Genomic DNA, 7,835 nt, shown 5'->3' on the forward strand with positions numbered 1-7,835 from the left:
CTCAGGGCCAAGGGCTGCAGCGCCCATCGGCATGAGGTGGGAAAGGGGCGCTGAGGGGTCCCGGCTGCTCTGGGGCGAGGAGGCTGCCTGTCCTCCCGAGCTGACCCTCGGTGCTGGGGTTACCCAGGACTCCCAGCCATCACCCTCTGGCTCCCGAGGCCCCTCGGCCGCCACATCCATCACCGCTGGGCAGCAGCAAGGCCCGGAGGCCAAGGCTACGGCGAGGCCTCGCTCTGCGCCCGCCGTGCACGGAGCCTCCGTCCCCACCGATGGGGACAGAACGGGAAGCGCAGGCCCACACGCGGCTCCTGCTTCCTTGCCAAGCCCGTGCCATATCCCAGCTCCAGCCTCGGCCGTGGCACGGGACGGCGGCAGCGGGTGGGAGGCAGGCGGGACGGGGGCACTGCGGCGCTCGCCGAGGACACGTACTCACCCCAAGGACGACCTCGCTCACGCCTCCGGTTGGGAGCTGCCGCCCCAGGAGCCACCGCAGGGTGCTGGGCGCCGCTGCCACGTCCGCAGCAGGTCGGGGGATCGATGGGACCCTTGTCCGCGGGGAAGGTGTCGGGGCTCTGGCTGAGCACACGCCGCCCGGGGCAGGACACCAGCCAATCTCCTCCCCACGGGGGCCAGGCTCGGCCAGGATGGACCCACTTCGGTGCCTTATTGGCTTCCGCGCCCACGTGACCGCGCTGAAAAACATCATAATTAAGCTACAAAACGCTGACCATAAACTAGCATTAGAAAGTGACAGCGGAGATAAGTGGGACCCTCGCGGCAGATAACGCACCAGGGGAGCGAGACCCGTCGGGGCATGGGGGGCACGGGCGGGCGGCGGCGAGCGCGCCAGCACCCACGGCCACGCTGATTTACGGCCCGGGGCGGGAGGGAAGGGGCCGCGGGGCAGGGAGCCGCACAGACCCGCTGCACCCACCCAGCACCGCGACCTGCAGACGAGGGTCCGCAGAGACAGCAAGAGGGGGCTCCTCCACGCACGGTGCCTGCGCCCGGGGTCCCTGGGAGCGTGCGGGGCTCAAGGCCAGCGGCTCCGCGTGTGCTGGAGCAGCCCTGAAGGAAAACGGGCCCCTCCGGGCTGGGGACGTGGCGGGGCGGCCAAGCCCTGGAGGCGGAGGTGTGTTTGCCACATGGGTTCTCCCACCCTCCATCACCAAGTACGACCCCGACCTGTGGGCACGATGCGGGCTCCAGGGCTCGGATTTCCAGCAGCCCCATGAAAACACGAGGCAGGAAGGGCAGAGGCCACAAGGGCTGCGTCCCTCCCGGCCAGAGCGAGGGCTCCAGCCACCCATCACCACAGCAGCTCCCCTGCTCCGGCACAGGGTCCTGCTCGTCGCCTCGTCCCGCAGCGATGCCGGCCCCGAGCCCCATGCTGGGCCCGCGGCTCAAGGAAGGGCTCGTCCCCATCAGGGTCGGCCAGGGAGCAGCCCGGGCACAGCAGGAGCAACGGAGCCCGTGGAGAACCCGCTCCGAGGCAGGGGGAGCGGGAACGGCGAAGCTGCACAGCCCTGCTTGTTTTTTCCTCGCTCTGCAGCTGAAGAGAGGAGAAAAACTAATGAAAACACAGCTCTGGAAGAAGCTCCAGGCCCAGAGCAGCTTCCGCCCCGATCGCCAGCAATTATCAGCCGCATGCCAGATGTTCCGAGGCGATGCCAATGTCAGAGAAAATAAATCTGTGGCGGGTTCAAGGTCCCTGCTGGGCCAGCGCGCAGCGGCTCGCGGCTCAGCGCCGCGCGAGGCAGGGATGGAGCTGCGGGGCGGCCGCGGCCGCTTCCTCCCGCCAGGCATTGTTCCCCTGGGAAGCCCCGGCCTCACACCGGCCGCTTGCTATTTTTGCAGCAAGGTGCTTTCAGGGGCAAATACGTCCCCGCTGGCCTTGGGCACCTTCCTTTGCACGGGTGCTCGCCAAGGCCACGGGCCGAGCTCTGTGGGGAGCACGTGGCTCGGCCCTGCTGGGCCGGGGAAGCTCGGTGCGGAGCGGATACGTGCGGCCCAGGGAGAGCTCGCTCACGCCAGGGTGAGCGCACGGGGCTCCAGATCCCCCTGCAGTGGCCGCAGCGACCCCCTGCCTGGTGCTGGGAGGCAGGAGCAGCGGTGCCCACGCAGCCAGCACCCGCGCAGCCACCTCAGAGACTGGGCAGAGCCCGAGGTGCTCCTGCAGAGAGGGAGAAGGGGCACACTTTGCTGACATTTCAGTGGCCACAGCACGCAGGAGGGCAGGACAAGGCAGCCCCAGGCTTCCAGCCACGTGGAGCCCCAGGGATGTGCTGGGAAGGGGCGGTTGATGCTCAGGGTTGGGCTCCAAAGTCACTGCCCTGCTGCGGCGTTGCCTCGGCCAAGCCTTTGCGTTGCGCTCCCCACGGACCCGAGCGCTGGCACATCCCTCACCGCAGCCCTGGCTTTCGGTCCAGCGAGTGCCCGGCCCCGTCTCCTCCAGCCTCGGCACAGCCGGAGCCCACGAAGCCGCGCGCTGCCTCCCTGCTGGTGCGCAGCCTTGATGCTCAGCAAAGCCTATCTCCTTCTGGGATTTTATCTCCGTCCACTCAGCTTATCGGCGCGGGGCAGCGCTCGTGCCTGCGCCACGTTCCCGGAGCGTGCCTGCGGCAGGTGTGGTCAGCGCTGCCGGCCGCCCGCAGTCCCTGACTCCGGGGCCGCGCCGATAATGCGCACACGGCAAGGACTTTGGCGATAGCGTTGCCGATGACCTTACCTTGTCCCCCGCATTCTTCCGATGCCACACACGCCTTCGGTCGGGGGCGCAGGCAGCGCGGGGAAGCGCTGGTGGTCTCGTCCGGGGGGACTCATTGACATATCAGTCACATAGTTCTGCATAATTGGGACTTGGATGCAGCCTCTCTTTATGTTTCCTCTTGGCAGTTGCCAACAACATGAAGCACTCCTGGGTCAAAATGACAGCCTTTTGTTTACTATTCCTGCTTATGTGCCTCATTTTCTTCAAGGATGAGAGCTCTTTATAGGAATCTTTATTGTGATGAGGTTAGCAGAGAGAAAGATTTCTCTCCAGCTCTCTCTTTCACAGCTGGTTAGCAGGGTCGGCCTGGGGGGGACAGCGACGTGGAGCTCAAATCCAGCACCCGCCTTGGGGTCCCCCTGGCCGCCAGCCGTGTCTGCTCCGGTGCGGCCCCACCAGCACGGAGCCCCGCGGGGGCGCCCAGCCCGTCCCACGCCCCCAGGACAACGTTCCCCTCCAGCTCACAGCGAGGAGACACCACCAGCAAAGGTACCAGCAAACCCAACCGCCCGCGGGAGCTGGGGCAGAGACCTTACCGGCAGCATCCACCCCTTGAGCGCGCTGTCCCGCTCCTGGCCGGGGGGCCCGTCCTTCATCGGCCGCCGCGGTGTCGATTAACTCTGTTGGAAGCGCCCAGAGCGACTCTTGCACCAGCGCCTGGCAAACCGAGACGTGAGAGACTTGCCAAGGTCCAGTAAATGGCCACCCCCCAGTCTCCTGCACGGGATGGTCTGGAGTCCAGGTTTGAACACCAGAGGGACAGTGACGGGGCAAGAGAAGGGGAGGGATCCGAGAGCAGTTGGTGATAAGATGGGGAGAAGCTCAAGGAACAGACGTGGCCACTGGGGGACATCAATGGAAGACCTGGAAGGGCCCTGAAGACCATCCCAGTGGATCCTCCACCCGTTGCTGGGCTGACGTGGTGACCCGGGCTCAGCTCACGGCCCGTGGCCGGGGGGTGACACTCCCAGGAACAGCAACTCTTTCTAAGAGGAAAGCAGCTCATCCTTGAAAGTTACTTTGCGAAGGTCAAGAGTGGGACTGTGACAGAGCAGCCTGACAAACGCATCTCCCAAAGTCCTTGGGCCCGATAATGTATGTCCCATGCAATGTTGACACTAGTGATCCACCAAAGATCAGGTTAACAAGTTTGACGTTGGTGACAGCGTGATTTGTTCAGCACTGGCTCTGAATTCATAGAGCGGCTGGCCTTCGGTGATAAACTATTGCACCGCGCGCACGAGGCTGTGGCAGTTGTCACAAGCCAGAGCACCGAGATGAAAAGGAAGCAGAGCTCTAATCAAAATACAGTGGTCAGTAGAGGTTGAGCTGAAAATTAAAACGTGCTGGTACTTTTCCCACTCCAGCCTTGCTTTCCAGGCAGCCCCTGGTGCCAGCACGGGGCGAGGCTCCTCTCGCCCGTTTGAACGGGAGGACAAACCCATCGCCCCACGTGCGTGAAGCATCCTCGGCCACCTCCCAGGGAGCTCCAGCACTGCTGAACCTCAGGGCTCTCTTACGGGGAATAAATCCTCGGAGCTGCACCGCAGAGGAGGAAAACCGCTGGAAATAAGAGAACTAACACAATAGAGAGAGCGCTCAGCAGAGGAGCAGGGCAGTGCAGCTCACACCAGTAATTGAAGTGAGGATGCAATAAGCCCTGTGGAAGGAGCAGGGAGGGGAGCCCACAAGCTCGGAGGGTGATGGTCACCCTGCAGCGAGCAGCCTGGCTGGGGCAGCACAGCCAGGGGTGCTGGGGGGGGCTGGGGGCACCAGCGAGGAGCAGCCCCCGGGGTGAGGGAGAGCTGCCCAGCCCCTCTCCCTCCCCTTGCCCCAGCAGCCCAGGTGCGAAGCCCATGGCAGGAGGGTCCCCTGGCTCCTTATAGAATCCAGAACCACCCAATCTCTCCTCTAAGCATGGCAAGGGAAGGCTAAGCTCTTCATCCACCCGCTCTGCCCAAGGAACTGGCCTTATCCCAGCCAGAGATGCGCTCCTCAGCCTCCGAAGGAGACAGCAGAGCCCCCGGGGTCACAGCAAAGGGGCAATGCAAACACCTCAAAACCGGCCAGCGAAAGAAAGCAAACTCAGCTCACACGCCTCTGCTGGGCACAGGCTCTACCCAAACACAAAACCTGCTTGTTACAACCCAGCTGCTCCACATTCAAACCCAGGAGCTTCATCAGTGACAAAACCCTTTGGCTCAGGAGAAATGCGGGGAGCGCTGCATCCCCCTATGCCAGAAGGGAGAACACTTTGCTGTTGTTTCTTCCCACAGACTCATCTGTTATTAAAATAAGCAGGGAAAAAAGAAAAATGCTCTTAAGCACAAGAGCACCTTAACATTGAAAAGGAAGATTTTCCATTTTCCGAGTTTAGCAATGCAGAACGCGCCAGCAGCCTGAGGGAGGGAGCGGCGCAGTGCGGGGCCGGCTGCTCACTTGGAGCCGTCCCTGTGGCAGCGCAACATCTCCCCGAGTGGGCCTTAATGTGCACTCTCCAAGACACACGGAATTGTAAATACGAAAAGTGCTTCTTAGTCTTTTAACACGCACCCACCTGTGACACAAGAGATCGTTAAATGATTTCTGCAGTCTCTCTCCAGAGTGCGCTGGTCAAGGATTCCTGGTGTGTTTACTTGCTTGGATTATTCTTTCCACCTGCAGCGGCCGTCGCCACACAGGTCTCTTCTGCTGCTGGAGCAAACCCTCCTCCCAACTGCATCCCCCGAGCTACCACGTTCCACCCCAGTGACGAGAACCCGCTGTGTGCGCCAGGGTGGGCACCTCAGGCTGCAACAGGCAGCGACCAGGAGGAGAAAATCCATCCTGCTGCCTTCTCCTCTTGGCCCTGGGCAGGGGAAGGGGACGCCGCCCCGGTCCCCAGCCACCCCGACAGCACCGAGGCCTCCCCCAACCACACCCTGGGCTGCACCCCAAGCCGTGGGGCCAGCAGGGAGAGGGAGGGGATGCTGCCCCTCTGCTCTGCTCTCCTGAGACCTCACCTGGAGCCCTGTGCTCGCTTCTGGAGTCCTCAGCACAGGAAGGACACGGATCTGTTGGAGCGAGTCCAGAGGAGGCCACGGGTGCTCCAGCCCTCGGATCATCTCCCTGCTATGAGAGGCTGAGAGAGCTGGGGTTGTTCAGCCTGGAGAAGGCTGCAGGCAGGGCAGCACCATCACCCCTGTGCTGCCTCCCTGCCGCAGGAGAGCCGCGGCCGGAGGGGGAAGGTGCAAGCAGACAGCAGACACCACCGGTGCAGAACAATTCACATTTATTAGTTCATACAGCTAACACTCGCTAAACATGCGTTCAACACTTATTGGTCACATTTCCACAGGTAGTCAAGTCACAGAGCAGCGGAGCAGGGGCAGGTGGGGCTGACAGGAGCCATGCCGGGGGGGGTCGGCTGTGCCACGGCGCGCCCAGGACGTGCCGACAGAAACATTCATTTGGTCATAGCTAGTGACGGAGCCGCAGCTCCCGAGGGGCACAGCACGGCCCCTGCTCCTCCCCGGCGCTGCGGGGCGAGGGCGGCAGCAGCCAGACATGCTCCCCTGCCCCGGCTCCGAGCGTGCCGGTGCTCACCGTGTGTCATGCCGAGGCAACATCCTGCTTCCCTGATTTACACAAGGGATCGTGGGAAAAATGAACTGTTTTACTGGGAGAAACCCTCACCTGGAATATCAGCACAAAGACCCAAAGACCAGGACCAACCTGCCTTCAAAACATCCCACAGACTAGCGATGGGCTGACACGAGCAGCGAAGCAGACCCGCTCCCTCCTTGAGCTGCCCAGCACGTTCACACCCAGGACGTACACACGAGGGCTCCGCGAGGTCCCAGGCTACAAACGCAACCTCTGCATCGTGCCCGCACCAGGACAGAGCTGGAACTGGGCCTGTGGCCTGATGGGCACCAACAAGAACCAAACTGGCAAGAGCCCAATCATGCCCCGTGGCTGCTGGGGGGGCTGCGATCCAGCAGGAAGGATGAGGAGCTCAGCCCTCCCCGCAGCATCACAGACCCACCTCGCTGCGTGGGGCAGCAGGGGTCACCGCCACGGCACATCAGTGCTGGGCAAGAGCATGGAACGCACAGCCTAGTGCCTTCCTGGAGGTCCAGGGGGTCGCCGAGTCAAAGCCACCACTCGCAGGTCAAAATGCTGTGGCAGAAACAGGAGCCGAGCCCCGACCCAAAGCCCCGACCCACGGGGGAACAACTGCAGCCATCGCCTCTGTTCTCCCCCCCAACACCACTGGCAGCATTCTGTTTTTCACACAATCCCTTTGAGATGATCAACAGGATGTCACACGAGGTAGTTTTGTTATGGAAATTGAGTCAATAATGTTATCAACTATTACACGACATTTTATAAATTGAAAGAAAACAATGAATCACAAAAGGCTTTGTTAAGGTTGATCGTCATCTGGTTTCAATTTCTGTTTCTTTTTGCCCTTGGGGGCATTTTTTCCACTGAACAGTGTTGCTTCTTTCACAGACTCGTTGGAGGTCGGCTCACAGGAGCACTTTTTCATTTTTTGTCTTTTTTTACAGGGAAGGTATTGCCTGGATTGGCCTCACTAGCTTTTTACAGGGCTAGCTTAAACTCAGAGGTGCAGATCCTGGCCATGTCTCTGTTGGGCTGGACGGGGACACTCCTCACAGCTGGAACTGAACTAGTTTCGCACCTCAGCACCCCCTTCAAGCTGTCTGAACGAGCCTACAACCTTACCAGCCCACAATGAGAACCTTGCACTGACTCGAAATTAAAATGCTTTCATTCATTAGCAACACAGAGCACAGAACAGCAGGACTGGCTGTAGGAGCACCCTGAGAAAAACCCCTCGTCTTCCAGCAGCACTCACACACATTTAACACCGAAGGCAGAAGAATAAGGTATTTGCAAATCACACTGAACATGGAAACACCACCTTCTCCCAGCTCCAGGAGCTGATGTGCCTCAGCCAGAGTGCGATGTTACCCAAACCAATGGCATTTCACACATCACCATCTCCCTGTCCGACAGCGCTGGCAAAGGGAACCGGGGCCGCAGGGCAGAGGGGCTG

Source organism: Phaenicophaeus curvirostris, chromosome 20 (assembly GCF_032191515.1).
Source record: "Phaenicophaeus curvirostris isolate KB17595 chromosome 20, BPBGC_Pcur_1.0, whole genome shotgun sequence".
NCBI lineage: Eukaryota > Metazoa > Chordata > Aves > Cuculiformes > Cuculidae > Phaenicophaeus > Phaenicophaeus curvirostris.